Source organism: Meriones unguiculatus, chromosome 1 (genome assembly GCF_030254825.1).
Source record: "Meriones unguiculatus strain TT.TT164.6M chromosome 1, Bangor_MerUng_6.1, whole genome shotgun sequence".
Taxonomy (NCBI): Eukaryota; Metazoa; Chordata; class Mammalia; order Rodentia; family Muridae; genus Meriones; species Meriones unguiculatus.
The window spans coordinates 4,979,370-4,997,368 of record NC_083349.1 but is presented as its reverse complement, the minus strand read 5'-3'; the positions used below and the strand labels follow the sequence as shown (position 1 = coordinate 4,997,368).

The window sequence follows — 17,999 nt, the reverse complement described above, 5'->3', positions numbered from 1 at the left end:
TGTGTGTGTGCAGGTGTGTATGCCCCTGTGGAGGTCGGAAGTATATTGCAAGTGTTTCTCTCTATTGCTCTCCTCATGTTTTATATTTGTTTGTTTTTGAGGCAAGGTTCCTCTCTACACCTAGACCTCACCCATTGGCTAGACTGGCTGCCCATCAAGCCCCGGTGGTCATCCTGTCTCCACCTCCCCTGAACTCAGCTTTCTGTGTAGGTACCATGATCTGAACTCAGATCCCCCTGCAAGCATGGCGCTTTACCAGTGGAGCAGTCTCCTCAGCCCTCAGCAGATTTCTATCAAGCAAAGAGGAGTGTGTCAGCAACCAGATGAAGAAGCAAAAACCTCCCACACTCATCCAGACCCATCCGGCCTAAGCGGAGCCTGGGGTGAGTTGGGTCTCTTGTGCGATGAACTTCTTCCACTGGGTGTCTAAGATCTGTTGTGCTGTGACGGCTGTTTACCTGCCACCATTCTTACCGCCCTAGGTGCCCCTCATGAGCACAGCACACATGCTGGTTCATCCTCACCAATCAGGCTTGGGAGCCATCTAGGAGACCTCCGGGCACATCCGTGAGGGAGTTCCTGGGGGTTCACTGTGATGGGGAGACCCCACCCTAACTGCAGCAGCAGGATCCCATGGGCTGGGGTCCTAGACTAAATCAAAAGGAGAAAGGGAGCTGAGCACCAGCATCCTCCTCTCCCTGCTTCCTGACTGTGGACGCCCTGTGACCAGCCCCTTCACACTCCCTCCACAGTGACCTCAAAACCTCGAACCTAAAGATCGCTTTCCCCGGCTGCTTTTGTGGGGTGTTTGGCCAGAAGTGCGAAACCAATGCCGCCCCAGGTTTTCTTCCCCACTGTATCTCTGGTGCGCATTTGAACTGCCTTCTGCTGCCTCTGCCTAGCAATCAATATAAGCTATTGAGACCAGCAGTGCTTTTTGTTGCTGAATAGTATCCTCTGATTCCAATGGCCCTCATGGGTTGCCTGTGCTAGCACTGAGCTGTTTACAGTTCTGGGCTGCCATAACAAGCATGCTCCTACTGCCCAGGTCCTCTCGTGGACTGTGTGGACATCGTTTTCCTCTCTCCTGGGAAAACGTCTAGGAGTCTCCAGGACCTAGGGCAGACTGTTTAGCTTTCCCGGGAACCCTCACCCCAGCCCTTTGCACACCCCAGTCCTCCCTGAGCCACAGTAACGTCTGCTGTTGTCTTCGTCATTGGTCTGACTCGGAGAGTAGTTTTCTCGTTGTGGTTCAGTCTGTGTTTTCCTGGGGGGGGGGGGATGCTGAACGCCTCGGTGATGGCGACGACTTCTGTCACCTCGACACAACCTAGAACCGTCTGAGAAAGGAGCCACCTGGGACTGTCTGGATCAGGTTGACCTGTGTGCTTGGGGGGATTGTCTTGGCTGTGTTAACTGAAGTGGGAGGCAGATCCGCTGTGGGCAGCACCGTTCCCTGGGCACAGTGGAGAACTAGTCCCTGCCTTGGCTTCTCTGAACTGATGGACTGTAATCTATTGGGAGCTCAATAAGCTCTTTCTCGCTTAAGCTGCTTTTGTCAGGCTATTAAGTCATACCAACCAGAAACAAAACTAAGACAACCTTTTTATGTATTGATTTTTTTTATTTTAATTTTAATTTTTTTTGGGGGGGTGCTGGGCCCAAACTGGGAGTTTAGGCATGGGAGGTGAATCTTCTAGCCCACGGTCCTCAGCACACCCTCAGGGTATTCACCAGTCCCTCACAGGCGCTCCCTGTGAAATGTCCATTTAAGTGTCTTGTCTGTTTTCAGGGAGATCGCCTGTCTTCAGCTGTAGGTCTGTGGGAGCTCCTCATACTGTTGGCTCCATTTTTTTTTTCTACAGTCCACAGCTCAGACTTTCGTCCTCTCCGTCATGGTCCATGGTTTGTGTCCTCCTGTACCCACGTGCCACAGTCTGCTGGCCATCCTCCCATTGAAGGCTGTAGCTGTGTGGAAATGGACCACACACAGACCTGCACTGATGGCTTGTGGGGTGTCACTTGGCTTTCCTCCCTGCCACACCCCTCCCCCATTTGGCATGGTCCACCTTCCTCCACTCCCATCAGAGTGGCCCTGTGTTGAGCACATCCCTTCTATGTCTTCCTGTTCCTGTTGCCAGTTGCCAGTATCTTGGGGAAATGCCTCCTTAGGGTCCTGGCCTTTCTTGTACTTACGTGATTGACACATGCTGTCACTAAGCAAGGTTTGTTTCATGATCTGCATGCACAGTATCCCACATTTGTATTGAAGACGTGACCTCAGGCCCGTGTCTCAAATTTTCATTTACCATGGTTTTTGTATAGGCATGGCCTTTCTATCCTGTCTATCCTCTCACATTGTGGAATTTCCATGTTCACTTTCTGAGCTTGATGGCTTGAGCTTCACACCTGACCCTTGAGCGAATTCTCACGTAGGTGGTAGGGCTTAAAGTTAAGTGTGAATTGTGCGTGTTTCTCCTGCCCCAGGCTGCCCTCCCGTGGATCATTTTGACTATTTAACATTGTTAAATCTATGTTTAAATTTCATTTTACGTGTGTGAGTGTGCTGTCTGCATATATGTCTGTTTGCCGTATGCCCTCAGAGGCCAAGAGGATGTTAGATCCCCTAAACTGAAGCCACGGGTGGTTTTAAGCCATGGTGTGTGTGCTGGGAACTGAACTGGCACTCTGCAAGTGCCCTTAACTGCTGGGCCATCTCTGCGGCCTCGTCTTTGACTTTTTAAAAATTACATGTATTTATGTTTATTTATTTATTTGTGTGTGTGTGTGCGTGTGTGTGTGTGTGTGTGTGTGTGTGTGTGCGCGCGCACGCACGCACACATACGAATGCATCTGGATATCAGAGGGCAGCTGAGAGCAGCAGTTCTTGCCTTCCACCTTGTGGGTCCTGGGATCGAACAGGTCATCAGGCCTGGTGACCAGCACCCTTACTCACCACGACACCGTGCTGACCCTGCTTCGACTCTTTTTTGGAACAAATCACTGATTATAAATACGGTTCTACATAAGAGCTCTCTATTTCTGCCCTGGATTATCTGTCCTCACACTAAGACCATATTCCCCAAGCTCTCACAGCTTTCGGCTAAGCTGGAGATCAAGTAATCAGGTTTTGTTTTGTGAACTGTCCTGGCTCCTTAAGATTCTTTGGGTTCGCATAGAGCTGCCAGGTGGAACCTGTGTGTCCTGCAAAAAGCATGTGGGGCTCTGGTGGGTGCCAAGCCCACAGGTGGTGACACGGAAACTTCCAACCTGCAAGCATCCTATCTCTTCTTCCTCCCTAGGCAACGTGGCACGTGGCAGGCATGGCACACGGCAGGCGTGGCACCCTTCGGCAACACCGTTTCTGTGCATCCTTTATGTTTGGTGCTGTTAAGCAGGCCTTAATTTTTTCATCTTCATCTGGTATAATTAATTCCACTGAATATAATTTAAAATGTCCTGTTGACCTCTCACCTACATCGTGTCTGTTCTAGAATCTGGCTTTGCAGATGGCTTCAGGCTTCCTGTGTGTGTCCCTTGGATCAGGACCCTTCTGGGTTCCTCCGTGTCTTTGAGGTGTTGTCTGCCGGGGCCTCCCCTTCATTGTGTTTCGTGCTGACACGCACCCATTGCTCTCTGAATGTTAAGCACACACTGCTCACGGCCTAATCCCTCACTCACAATGTCTTAACCTTTTCACATATTACCATTTTGATCTCCAGTATTTTATTAAGGATTTTTTTCCATCTGTGCCCATGAGGATATCAGTTTATAATTTCCTTTCTCGTGATGTCAGGTTCTGGTGTTGGGATCTGTTGCCCTGTGAGATGGTTTTGAAAAGGTTTCTTTCTTTGCTGTTTTCTGAAAGCAGCCGTGTGTGTGTGTGTGTGTGTGTGAGAGAGAGAGAGAGAGAGGGGGGGGGAGAGCAGGACTTGCCTGTGGTTGTTGTAGCTTGTTGTGTGCTGAGGCTGCCCTTACACCCACTGCTCCTCCACCCTGGAACTCGCCGTAACCACAAAAGCTTTATTTCGTCCCTCAGTCCCATCATGGGGTCATCCTGGGTCTGTCTCCACTGACTGGCAGGCTGGTCCGCATGGCAGGCACATGCTCCTGTCTTCTCATGTTTGCTATTATCTGACTGCCAGTGCAAATGGCGTGAAACCTGTCTCACACTGTCTTCCTCAGAGGGTATTCTAAAGGCCCCTCTTAGAAGATATCGTGGGTACTGTCAGGCTCAGCTTTCACTCATAGCTATGGCAGTCCTGGGAAAGTTCCCTTACTCCAAGGGTTGCCCAGGAGGCCCCTCTGAGTCATCAGTACCTGGGTCTCTACCGTGGCCATGCCAGGACCTCTGCACCAGGCTCCAAGCGCTTCACGCCTCTCCTTGCTCTTTGCCTCTCTCCCAAAGCAGCTGCTCACTCTGGGGCCTCCTGGAGTCCAGCCCTAGACATGTCCATCCAAGACCTTGACTGCAAGTCTAAGCCTGGGTCTCTGAGCCGGTTGTTGGCACTTGCATCCCCTTCAGAGCCTTCCAGATGGCCTTGTCTAGGCTCATGGAGGAGGCCCCATAGCCACACTTGCTATTATGTAGCAGGAATGGTATCCAGGACTCTCAGAAGTGCCGGGAAGGAAAGGATCACCTCTGATCTCTATCCCTTGAGAATTAGCCCTCTCTCCATGATGGGTGCTTGCACACAGTCACCTCATGGGCTGTGCAATCTCAGGCTTGTTGCCTACAGGAAGAAGTTGTAGTGGAAGTTTTGGTTTCTTTAAAAACTCATAACTTATGTAAATATGGTTTTGATTTAATCCCAGTTTGGAATTTTAGTTTGGGCTTAATTTGTCCATAGCTGATAATTGCCTCCTGCAGGGTTCAGTCTTTGACAGCTGGTAATGGCCTCCCACAGCATGGAGAAGGGCGTGGTCTATGAGAGACCAGAAAGAGAAGGTGTTTCAGTTTGAGACGGTTGGTTTTGTGGCTTGGAGGAGACAGGGAGGAAAACATTCTAACACAGTGGCTTGGAGGAGACAGGGAGGAAAACATTTTAACGTAGTGGCTTGGAGGAGGCAGCTTGCTGCATTTGCTGTTGATGGAGATTGGCACATCCCCAAAAGAACCTATCAACCCTAAACAATCGGTAGAAGTAGAGGGGTCTGCACCCCCTCTCCCCACTAACCTTCTCTCTCTTTCCTAGGGTTAAAGGGTTGGTGGAAGGGAGGTGGAGGCTTAAACACCCCAGATAAAATGGTTTTAAAACGAGGGCTACAGGAAGTAGCCCTGTGAGATGCCTCAGTCATCCACAGGAGAGGGAGTTCCCCCACATTTGGTAGCTATAATGAAGAAAATACAGTTTGTGTCTGTACAAGCAGCATTACAAAGCGAAGTGAGCATGCGCCTGAGAGTCCTGCAGTGTTCATGGGCTACAAAGCTTCTTCACCAAGTGTTTTGTGTGGTCCCTCATGATCAACCAGGTGTCTTCACACCTACCTCGCAGGGTCGGCAACAGCTGAGAAAACACAGGCGCTCTCATCACACCCAGAACATTCAGAAAAGTAGCTAATATCCTGTTCATGTGGGAGATGATCTGTGTGGGGTTTTGTGTGTGCACCTGTGGAGGGCAGAGGATGCCCCGGGCTGCCATTCCTCAGGCACTGTCTACCTTGTTTCTTTAAATAGGGCCTCTCACTGGCCTGGATCTCACCAAGGAAGTAAGCTAACTGGTCAGTAAGGCCCAGGGACCACCCTTCTCCACTTCTCCAGTACTGAGATTACTAGTGTAGGCCATGATGACTGGCCTATCTATCTATCTATCTATCTATCTATCTATCTATCTATCTATCGTTAGCATGGATGCTAGGAATGCAACTCATGTAGCTGTGCTTGCAATGACACTTTTCTGAGCCATCATCCCTAGCCCCTGCGAGATGACTTTTTTCTACACGGAGGCATTTAAAGGGCACATAGGACTACATAGTATGCGCAACAAATTTAATGAACATTCAGTTTGCCTGATGCTTCCTAGACACAGGGAAGGGAATGGCCGATAAGATGAGACAGGCCTTGGTTCTCAGGTTTGCTTCTAGGAAGGGAAGCTTGCTGAGCAGCAAGGAAGTGAACAGGATATTTCCTTGTCAATGAGTTGTGGCCAGGGTGGGAGGAGAGGGGTCAGACAGAGACTGGGGAGTGAGAGCCAGTCGACAGAGGGCACTGGGCAAAGAGGAGCCGGTGCAGAGGTGCCGGGGTGAGCGAGCTTCCTGTGGCAGGAGAAGCCAGAGTATGGGTGAAGGGCAATGAGCTTGAACAGTATCAGGTGGGGACTTCGACGGTTAGATATGGTGAGCACAGTGGTCTGCTTTCAGAGATAGCATGATGGCAATTACTTGTCACTAAGTTCACTGTGGCTACCCTGTGGAGGCTGGCCTGGAGGGATGTGATAGTGACTGTGCTCAGGCCAGTGAGGAAACCTGCAGCTGGCCTGAGGAAAGAGGGTGGCTTTTGATACTGAGGTAGCAGGAGTGACGAAGGAAGGGACTGTTGGAAATGAATACATTTTGCATGTAGTACTGTGGGAGTGGATGATGGGTTGGACCTGGGCAAGAGAAAAGTGTTTTCCTCCACTCTCTCATCAGCAGAGCTGTGAGGATGGCTGGCGACGAGCCCATGAGTGGGCTGGTAGCATGGCTGTGCAAGCTCTGTTTGGCCCACCAGATAGGGGATGGGTTGTCAAACATCTATGTGTCTACATATCAGAGGAGCCTGAGCAGAGATGGGACCTGGGACCCACCCTGGGGAGGTGAAGTTGCTGCACGGTGGGCCCAGCTAGGGGAGACAGGGAAGTGCAAAGAGAGCTTGGACCCTGAGCTCTGTGTCCAGGGTTAGGGTCCAGGAAGTAGAGGTAGACAGAGAAGCACCCCCCCATGGCCATGGGGCATGTGATGGAGGACCTAGAGAAGTGCCCATGGTGGTGAAGAGAGACACTCAGGAAGGAAAAGGGCCGAGAGCAGCCACTGGATCTGCCCTGGTGTATTCGTGGTGGCTAGAAAAGGAAGAAGGAACCCGCGCTGGTGTTTGAGGAAAGAACAAGACACAAGAGCAGAGGCAGTGGGACAGTTAGAAGTTTCATGGAAATGAACAAGAATATGGTCTCTGCAGGGAGGAAGCTGCAGTGGGAGGGAGCACAGAGACGACCATGTCTCAAGATGGGTGATACCCAGAAGCTTTAAATGCTGTGCAGAGAGAGAGAAGCATGGGGAGAGACACACAGAGAGAGACATAGAGAGACAGAGAGAGAGCAAGCTGTGCTGGAAGGAGGTGGTCACTGCAGGTGGCAACGGCCCTCAGTGTTCTTGCAGCTCATCTTCCCTCACACCTTCATGGGGAACACCCAGGTACACACAACATTGGGAAAATGGTGGTAAGTGTCCATAACCAACTATCTCACTTCTGACTAGGCAAAAAACCACCTGAAGAAGACTCTACTGTGGTTTATGATGTGAAGAAGCACAGCCTGTCATGGATGGAAGACACAGCAACAGGTGGTTCCACCACAGACGGAGCGGGAGCCTGGACTCTAACAGATCCGCGAGCAAAGATGGAGCAGGAAGTGGCAAGGATGTAAAGCTTTAAGTCCCACCCCCCTGTGACCCACTTCCTCCAGCAAGGCCCTGCCTCCTAAAGGTTTTACAACTTCCTACAATGGCACTACCAACTTGGGACCAAGCATTCAAACCTGGCATCAGCTAACATTCATCATTGCGAGCTTGTCAGACATGAGTGTTTTCTAGTGAACCTCTGGAGAGGAGGAACAGTCCTGTGAGTGCAGCGACATCTCACCATCTACCTGATGACAATGGCACCAGCTTCTAAGGAAGTCCAAGCTCACACTCTTCCAGTTGTCCAAAGACCATGCCCTAGGCCTTCACGGGCTGCAGAAATAGCTCAGCACTTAAGAGCACTGGCTGCTTTTACAGAGGACCTGGGTTCAATTAGCAGCATCCAGAGCATCTGTCACTTTCTCCCAGCTTCCATGGGCCCTGTACATGGTGCACAAACATACATGCAGGCAAAACACCATACATGTAAATGAAATGTAAATAAATCTTCATTTTTTAATACAAAGATTCTCTAAACTAAGATGACAGCAGGAGCCACACATTGTACCTGGGTGATCTCTGCCATCTCAGACTAGAACAGGCTCTACATGGTCCCTCCCCCTTTTTAAAGAAACTAAAGGCTGAACCCAGAGCTGCAAGAATGTCTGGCAAGTGCTTTGTCACTGAGCCACACTCCAGCCCCTCACTGGGGGATTCTAGGCAGGGGCTCTACCACCGAGCATATCCTCAGACCTCTTTTTGCTTATTTTGAGGCAGGGTCTTCCTAAGTCTCTCAGGCTGTCTTTGAACTCATTCTGTAGACAAGAATGGCCTTGAACTCACAACCTTCCTGTCTGAGCCCCTCAAGCAGCTGGGCTAACAGGCCTGTAACATCACGCACAGTCTTACTGAACAGACTGGTTATGTTGGTTGTCCTCAAGAGTGCCCTGTACTCTGGATTTGCTGGCTGAGCCTTCACAGTGTCTAACTTGTTCCTGGACCTAGCAAGAATCGGCTAAGGGTGGGAAGATTTGTTTGGCTCACAGTTAGTTTGAAGGTTTAGTTCATCATGGCAGGCATGGAGGTGGCTAAGTTTCATGGCTGTGGTTCCAGAGCACAAGGCAGCTCGGTCGCGTAGCTGCAGCTCTTCACACCTTGGCAGAACAGTGCTCTAAGCTTCAGGGCCCATGGTGCTAGTGCTCATAGGCTAAGGCGAGAAAATCAATCAGGAGTTCATGATTATCCTCAATCCCCCAGGGAGTTGAAGGCTAGCCTGGGCTACTTGAGATCCAGCCTCAAAGAACAAGCAGAAGATGCCAAGTGGTCATGACCATCACTCTTTCCACCAATTCACTGCCATGTTGACGGTAGCCATGTAATGTGTATATGTACACACATACACACACACACACACACACACACACACACACACACGCATTACACAAAACACAATAACTTTCATTCTTTTGGGCTCTCACATTGTCTCCATACTTGTGAGTGGGAGCCCATTCCAGAAAGCTCCTGTGTCTGTTTGATAGTTTATAGTTTCTATTTATAGTTTCTGGTACAGAAGCTTTCTCTAGGTTACTTGGTATTTGCCCTACCTAGAGACGGAGGCAGCCGTTTCCCCAAGGCTTGTAGAAAATATCATATGGAAATCAAGTTCAGGGTGGTACACCTGCTTGTTCCGGCCACACTTTCACTCCTGAAAATGGCTTCTCATTGGCCAAGAAGAAATGAGAGTGTTTTGTGTTCCTCACTGTTGTAGTCCCCGAATGCTGTGTAACAAATCACCCCACAGCGCTTAGTAGCTTCAAACAACAAAACCACCTCATTGTATCTGAAGCTTCCTGTAAGTCAGAATTGTGAAAGGGCTTGGCTGGGAAGTTCTGGCTCTTGGCTTCCTAATGGAGGGCTGAAGTCTTGGGGCTTCTCTGGGGGAGGTTGAGCTTCCTCCCAACAAGGCAACCTTGGGAAGTCTATCCCTTCAGAAGCTGGCAAAGAGCCAAGGGACGACAACCCAGCATTGACGAAGAAGCTGCGGCCCCTTCCTGATCTCAGCATGGAAAAGTCATGGCCACCAGCCGAAAGGTCACAGTATTTCCATTCACCTATAAGCATTTATTTATAAGCAACCCAGCACATACGTTGAGGGCAGAGACAGCTTCCAGGAGTAAGCTCTCTGCTTCCACTGTGTAGGTTCCAGGAATCAAACTCAGGTCACAAGAGCCTCCACCCACCAAACCATCTTCCCTCCCTCCCTTCACCTTTTTATGTTGTGTTTTGAGACGAGGTCTTAATACGTAGCTCAGGTTGGACTCCATCTCTAACCTCCTTCCTCAGCCTCATGGGTGCTGGGATTACAAACTGCCTAACCTGGTTTTGGCTTTGTTTGTGAGCATGTGTGTTTGTGAACACATACATGCTTGTGTGTGCATGACTGCATGCAGGCATGTTTACATGCACCTGTATAGTGCTCATGTATGTGCAGGTGTGTGTATGTGCAGGTGTGTATGTGTGTACATGCAGGTATGCATAAGTACATGTGTAGGTGTGTTTGTTCCTGCATGTGCAGGTGTGTCTGTGTGTGTATGTAGTTGTGTACATGTGCATGTGGAAACCAGGAGTCACTGTCAAGTGTCTTTCTCAGTAGCTCTTGGTGTTTGTTTTTATTTTATTTTAAAAATTGTATTTGCAGGGGTTCATGTTAACCTAGAACCGCTGCACAGAGGTAGCCCATGGCAGCTCAGTCTCTAAGTGGGTTCCCTAGTAAGGGGAACAGGGACTGTCTCTGACAGGAACTCAGTGGCTGGCTCTTTGATCACCTCCCCCCCTGGGGGGGGGAGGAGCAGCCTTACCAGGCCACAGGGGAAGACAATGCAGCCAGTCCTGATGAGACCTGATGGGGGAGGGTCAGATGGAAGGGGAGGAGGACCTCCCCTATCAGTGGACTGGGGGAGGGGTGTGGGTGGAAAAGAGGGATGGAGGGTAGGATGGGGAGGGAATGAAGGAGGGGGTTGCAGGTGGGATACAAAGGGAATAAGCTGTAATACAAATAGAATATAATTAAATTTAAATAATTTGTATTTGCATGAGTGTTTTGCCTTCATGTACCCACATGCATTACGTGAGTGCCTGGTGCCCTCAGAGGCCAGAAGGGAGCGTTTCATGCCCTGAGACTGAAGTTGGAAACAGTTATGAGCTGCCGTGTGGGTGCTGGGAATAGGGTCCTCTGGAGAGCAGCCAGCGCTCTTACCTGCTGAGCCAGCGCCCCAGCCCCTCCCCTGTGTTGTGAGCCGGGTCTCTGACTGAACCTGATTTGACTGCTCTGGCTGCCTAGCGCCCCTGAAGCTCTCGGCTCCCCTCTTGAGCTGCGCTGGAATTGCAGGTTCACACCAACATCCCGGTAGCTTTCCCGTGGATGCTGGGAGTGAATGCAGCGGCTGGAAGTCCTCTAGCCTGCTGTTTTGAGATCATGTTTATCTTCAAGCCTTCGTGGCTTGTAGGACCGCGGCCACTGTCTCCTACTGTACAGCTGTTCCGATGGTTTTACAACAAAAAATACCTAATAGACAAGTTACAGGTGGCGGGGAGGCACTTTGGCTCATGGTTTCTGAGAGGTTTCAGTGTGTCCTAAGGGGAGCTGATGTTGGGGTTTCAGTGTGTTCTGGAGATGCTTAGTGTTGGGGGTTTCAGTGCATCATGGGGGTGCTAATGCTGGGGTCTTCCATGTTTCCTGAGAAGACACCTGGCACTGAGGTAGGAGACTGAATCTATTCGCATGGCAGGGGCCGAGAAGCCGAAAACTAGACCTTCAAACCATAAAACCCCCCAACACAGTTCTGGTGTGTCCAAGGCCATGTCGAAAACGCTGGTGAAGGGATGAGGCTCTACTCAGTCAAGCAGAGCATAGGCCTAGAATGCTCACACCCCTAGGACCATGCTTATCCTCCTTTACATTGTGAGTTTGAGGCTAGCCTGGGGTACATGAGACCCTGTCTCAAGGTTGCCACTAATCAGGACCAGCCTTGGCTGAAGGTTAGGGCATTGGGGCAGAGCTGAGGGAGGACTGGGTGGCAGAGGTTGCTGGGCTCTCTGCTCTTACTGCCTCTCTGTGTCCCCACTCCTTTCAGCCTTTCAGCAGAACCCCCACCCAATCGCTGCTCTCTAATTGGCCCTTCCTGCCTGCTCCTATTTCCTCCTGGGTGCAAAGCCACCTCTCTAGGCCTGCGGGTCTCCTCAATCCCTCCACCAGCCTCTTCCTCCTTGCTGCTCTCGTTGTCTTCATGGTTTGTACACCTTCTGGAACAGGCCCTTGAGTTGCCCTGTTCCCTAGAGGGTGAGCTGCCCAGGGCCAGGGGCTTGCCCATCCCCCTTCTAGCAACCATAGCCAACCTCTACCCAGACAGGCGAGCCTGAGACTCCAGGACAACCAGAAGCTTCCCCAGCGTCCTCCCTTCTTTCCCTGGGAACTCTGGTCCTGGCCCCTAGATCCTCTTGTAACTATTGGCTGGATGTGGAGGGGCCTGCAGCCCTTCAGCCTCAACAAACCCACATTCCGGGCAGCCGACCCTCAAACAGAGAGCCCTGTTTCCCAGCAGGTAGGCAAGGATCTGGGGTGCCACCGGGGACCCTGGGTCTTCATCAAGACTCTCATTCGGGCTCCTAACCAGATTTCAGCACAGCTGTACGCCTAAATGAGCCCTGGCCTGTGGCTCAGTTCTGTGTATCGCCCAGTGCCCACCCAGCTATTTCTAAAGCACCCACCATGACAGTTCTGTGAGCTCTAGACCACTCCCAACCAGGTTCAGGCTCTCAGCACAGTCTGTGTGGCCCCTTTCCTCCCAGCTCCCTGGCCTGCCCGCTTCAGAGGAAGAGAAAACCTGCTCTCAGACTCTGAGGGCTTTAAGGACAAGGACCCTGTCCCTGAGAGAAGGGCTCTTTATTCTTGCCCTTCTTCCCAGTCCTAAGTAGCCAGGCTCTGGGGGAGGGGCCGCGCTGGTAGGGAAAGCATCTGCCTACCTTTAATTCTGGAAGAATTTGGGGTGTCTGGCTGGAATGAAACTGCCTCCTCTCAGCCCTCATGGGCTCCTCTATCCCAAGACCCTTCCTCAATGCCCAGCCTCTGGGGGCGGTGAGCAGGTGAGAACATCCACAGATGAGAAGATGGCATCCTTGTGACCTCTCCTAGGCACCCTGCCCCGCCCCCCCCCCCAGCCTGGCAACCAGCTTCACACCTCTCAGTGTGTCCCAGCACCCTCGGCCTGCACCTGCGAAGGTGAGAGTGCGGAGGGGGCTGGGCCTTGCCTCTACGCTGCACCGGCGCCTGGCCGCTGACAGGTCTGGGGTAGGAGCTCAGAGCCAGAACTCCTGGTCATTGTTCTTCGTGGTTGACAGGCCCAAGGCAGGTCCCACTCTCCACAGGAGACTCCTCCAAAGCCCTTCCTAGAACAGAGACCAAGCTCAGACACCATCCTTCTCATCTGATGAGGAGTTGAGTTCAAAAAATGCCAGGCAACCCCTTGCCCTGGCCTCCCAATACCTCCCCAGCTCTAGGGGCTGTTCCGGGCCTCTCTTCACCACCCACTGCATAGTCCTGCCTCAGTTCCCTCCAGGCTTCCCTGTCCTGCCACTTCTTCTGGCAGTTAACAGTGTTAACCCTCATCCTTTCCACTTCCTCCTGGCCCCCTCCCTATACTAGCCTTCTCTTCATTTCCCCTCACCCCATTCCTTCCCAGCCACCCCGCTCCCAGCCCCTGGGTGTCTCCCTCACTACCCTCCCGCTTTCCCACCTCCCTCTTCCCCACTTTCCCCGCATCGCCCATCAGGTCAAGCCTCCATCCCATCTAGTCCGTGCAGGTCTCAGAGTTCTCTAAGTTAGAGCCCCATCCCCCTCCTCCCTCCCTCACAATGCCGCTTACTCTTTCTCTGCGCCTCTAACCCCTTCTCTCCTCCACTCCCCTTTCTCTCTCTTCTCCCTCCTCCTTTCCTCTCCTCCCTCCCTTCCTCCTTTGCTCCCTTCCCCCTTGGCTCTGGCTCCCCTTCCCTCCATCCTCCCTCTCCCCTCTCCCTCCCCTCCCCCTTCTTCGCCGCCTCTCCTGCCCTCCCTCCCCAGCTTCCCCGGCCACTCTCCCCTCAGCGCCCTCCCTCCTCCTCCTCTCTCCTCCTCCTCCTCCTCCTCCCGCTCCCCACCAGCATCAGTATTCCGCTCGCGTCCGCGGGACTCTCGGCTGCTCTCGGCGGCTGCCGCACCGTCCGAGCGGGGGCCGGGCCGGGCCGGGGCCTGGGGGGGTGGGTGGGGGGAGCGGCGGGGCCGCGGCGGAGGCGGGCGGCGGCCAGGCTGGCAGGCGGCGAGCGCGGTGCGCGGGCGGGCGGCGGGCCGGGCGGGGGCGGAGCCGCGACCCCGAGGACGCCCCCGGCCCAGGCCCCGCGCCCCGAGCGGACCCCTCGGGGCATGCCGCCCCTCGCCGGGAGCCCGGAGCCCGCGGTGAGTCGGAGCGCGCGGCGCGTGGGGACGGGGTCGGACGGGGCTGGGGCCGGGGCAGAAGGGAACGCGGAGCAGGATGGGGCCGGACTGAACGGAGACGCAGGGCCGGGATGCCAGCGGGACCTGGACCGGCGCCCCCGGAGGGGCGACCGCAGCTGGCGGGCCGGCTGTGGCCCGGGGCGGGAGCCCGCTCCCCCACGCCCTCCTCCCCGCCGCCGGGGGGCGTGCGGGCGATGGGGAGGGGGAGAGGCGGGCACGGGGTTTCCTTGGTGACCGCGCCTGGCAGGAGCGGTTGCCGTGGCAACCGGGGAGAACCGGGGAGTTTGGGAAGTGAACATGGGAAAGCCAAGAGGGGGTGACTGGAGAGGGAGGCAGCCTCAGATCCCACTACCCAGCGCCGATCCTCCTCCTTCTGGCTGCGCGTCCCGCCCCTCCCTCCTCCCACGACCCCCTTTCCTTGACCCGCATCAGCCTCAGGACTGCGGTCCCCGCTGGTCTCCTTGGGACCCCTCCTCGCTGGGTGCTCTTCTCGAGGGGACCTCCCCAGTCGCTGCCGGCCTCCCTCACACCTGTTCTTCCAAGGCCTTCCGCGGCCTTCTAACTGCACTTCCTTCCCCTTATCCGGCCCATCGCTGACCCTCTCCCCCGGACGTCCTATCCCTCCATCCTCCTTCCTGGAGACTCAGCTTGGGTCTGTTCTCCTCTAGGCCCCATCCTTCTCCTTGCCTTAACCCCCTAACCTTGCTAGCTGGTACCCCCTTTCTCCTCAGCCCAGATCTTGTGGAAGCCCCATTCTGTAACCCTGTCTTCTTAGCTCGGGTACTGGGATCCCACCCACCCCTAAATCTCACATCTTCTCCAGAACCCTCTCCTTTCTCCTAGCTGTCGCTCCTAGGCCAGAGCTCAGGCTTGGTCCAGCGTCCCTCCTAGGTCTCCATCTCCACCGTCAGCTTCTCTGGACTCCACCTCTTGGGCTGGGGACACCAGCCAGTCTTTCTGCTAAATTCTGATCCCCCCCCACCCCCGTGTTCTTGAGCACCATTTCCTCTCTGGGCACTCCCACCTCTGGCTCTTCTTTGCCCTGAAGCCTCGGGTGACTTTCTCCAGGCTGGGAAATCCTCCCGGGGAGCACCCCAGTTGGGCAGTGGAGGAGCCCGGGGTGCCCCTCGCCCCCTCCCCAGCTGCGAGCCGCAGTCGCCTCCCTCCGCACCATCCATTGCTATGCGCCTCACATCCCGAGTCCAGCCGCGCAGCGCCAGACAGGAACTCTGGGCTTCAGTGGCAGCTGGTAGCAGCCTAGCCGAGTAGGCTGCCTCGCTGGTCCAGGCAGCTCCCCTCCCGCTGCTCCTACCCTAGGACCCTGACCAGTCTCGGCCACCCTCTTTTGAAGCATCTTCTGCCCCATCGCTGCTGCACTTCGCAGCTTCCTCTTTCCCTTCCCACCTGCCTCCTCCTCTTCCTTGGGCCTTCTCTGATCCCTTCTGGTCCTCTACCACCTGATTATTCAAATACACACAGAAGAGGAAAGCCAAAGAGAGGCTGTTGGGAGACACTCAATAGGTAGTACAGAGCTAGAGAGCTGGAGAGGAATGGCTTCCCATACACACACACACAAGGATTTATTTATTGCAGGGAAACACACACGCGCGAGAGCACACACACGGGGGGGTTGTTAATTTCTTTTAAGAGAAAAGTCAGTCTGGAGATGGGAAGGGATACACATCCCCACCCACCCAGCACACAAACAGCTGGAGCCACAGACTCAGGGAGCCCGGGACCCAGGAATCACTCTGCTAGAGCTAGAAAGCGCTCTGCCACCCAGAAGCAGAGAGGAGCCCCAGTCAACCCACGGAAAATGGAGTGTGCAGGCAGCACACACCGGGGAGGAAGTCCCACACTTAGAATCCTGTGCTCACAGTGACTTGGGGGGACCGACAAAGGCAGAGGTTCTCCTGCGCACATGCTCCTCCCAGAGACAGAATGCAGAAAGCAAGGCCCTGAAACCGGCCCCGCCTGTAAATGTACAAATGAGTAACCCCACTGTCCACACTGTTGCAGTGGGCTGTGATTGAAGGGAGTGTGCTAGAGGGATGCGAGGGGGGGTTGCCCCTCATACCCCTAGGAGCCAGGAGGGCGCTCCAACAAGAGGACAGCAGAACTGAGACCTCAGGCTTCCGGCCCCCCCGACAGCTGGCAGGCAGCGCACAGGCCACCACCAGGGCCCACGTGGAAGCTGCTCTGCAGCAGAGGACGCTAGGCTTGGCCTCTTGCGTGGATGGCCTGGCTCAGGCTTGGACTCTACTTTCCTGCCACTGACTCCTCTCCCAGCATCCACTCCCCAGTGCGCAGCCCACCTTCTCCACCAGCATTTCTGTGGCAAGGTATCACCTTGCCTTTATCTATTTGCCTTTCCCGGGGGCCAACCCACCACGCTCTGCCTGGAACTTCCCGGATACCAACCTGCCTTCTCTTGCACCAGCACTACCCTGAGGAACACCTTTGCTGAGCCATTTTAACCTCTCAAGAAGGCTGCTTTTTCCAGCACTGTGAGATCCAACCCCCATTTCTGCTCCCTTCCCTGGGTCTCCCCTGTCCCTGAGGCCCATGGTTCCCTGTGTCTGGCCAGGAGGATGGTGCATTCAACGGTCTATGACAATCCAGGCAGGGCTACACAGTGAGAATCTGTCCTCAGACAACAGGTGTCCACAGAGCAAGAAAGGGACATGGTGGGGCAGGGAGAGAAGGAGCAGGAAAATGCAGCCACCTCCTGTGGCCACCTGGGCCAACAGCAGGAAAGGATCCATCTGCAGGCTCCCAAGGTTGATGTCTACCCAGAGCCCTGCAGGAAGCCCCATGGCAGCATGGCCTGTCTTCCTCCACTGACAGTCGCTAGAGCACCAGTTGTCCACCCAAAGGTCTCATTCTCAGCCAGTTCACAGCCAGGGGCACCCTGAGCTCTCCTGGGGGCTCATAGGACAACTGTATCTTTGGGAAGGATTGGAGAACAGGATCCCTGGAGACACAGAAAGATGATCGCTTGGTCTCACCTCCAAGTCAGGGGGCAGATGCTGGTCCCTCAGTGGGGTGACTGTGGCCAGCCAGTAGTGATTCACCCATCCCCCCACCCCAGCCCTGAAGCACGCACAAGCTTGTGTCTAAGTTTCAGGATTCTGCTTCCTGCCAGGAAGAAGCCTCTCTGCCTTCAGTTCCTGGTCCTGAGGCTAGGACAGTTTTGCCAGGCGGAGGATGGCAGGAGAGTAACTCCAGTGGCAGGATGCCCCTTGTTGCCTGGAAACCCATACTAGGCTGTTGCCATGGTGTGCCAGGGTGGAGGGGCTGCAAAGACCTAGAGATGGCAGGAGGTGCTGCTTTAAGGCGGGCAGGAGCCCATCCCAGAGGGCATTGAGAGTGAAGCTGTGGGGAGATGTCTGTAGGGTTTGGGCAAGTTGAGTAGAGTAAATGCTAGCTGATGGGAAGGAAAGAGGTGAGGCTGGGGACAGTGACAGGTCCCCACATTTTGAGCTTAGTTCCAGAGCTCTTGCCTAGACTCAGTGAGGAAGGTGTGAAGCTCCATGGAAGGGTGAAACACTGGGAGGAGGTGCAGAAGAAAGTTGTCCTGTTCTTGCCTAGAAAACCCTAGGACAAGAGCCTTAGTGCAGCCAAAACAACATTTGTGGGGCACCTCTGAGCTAGCCTATGCAAAGATGGCATGGAGATTCATTCCACTCCTAGCAGGGAGACACTGCCATCAAGTCAACTCTGACAGCAAACTGTGGCCATAGGTATGAAGTAGCCTCTCCAAGGCCACCGATGTACAGAGGGGCCTCTCTGTAGACTGCCATGCCGACCTGGAACCACTGCTCTCCACAGCAGAACTGAAACCCAGAGCTGGCAATGTAACTAGGATGTTAAAGACTCA

General features: G+C 54.0%; 1 protein-coding gene across 1 annotated transcript in view; it reads left to right on the top strand.

Moving 5' to 3' along the window:
- The first annotated feature begins 13,897 nt into the window (after window positions 1-13,897).
- Lrrc4b (leucine rich repeat containing 4B) overlaps window positions 13,898-17,999 on the top strand; it is a 32,388-nt gene continuing 28,286 nt past the window's right edge. Inside the window, exon 1 of the mRNA XM_021633806.2 lies at window positions 13,898-14,080. The gene's annotated coding sequence lies outside the window, so the exon portion shown is untranslated. The remainder of the gene's footprint in view (window positions 14,081-17,999) is intronic.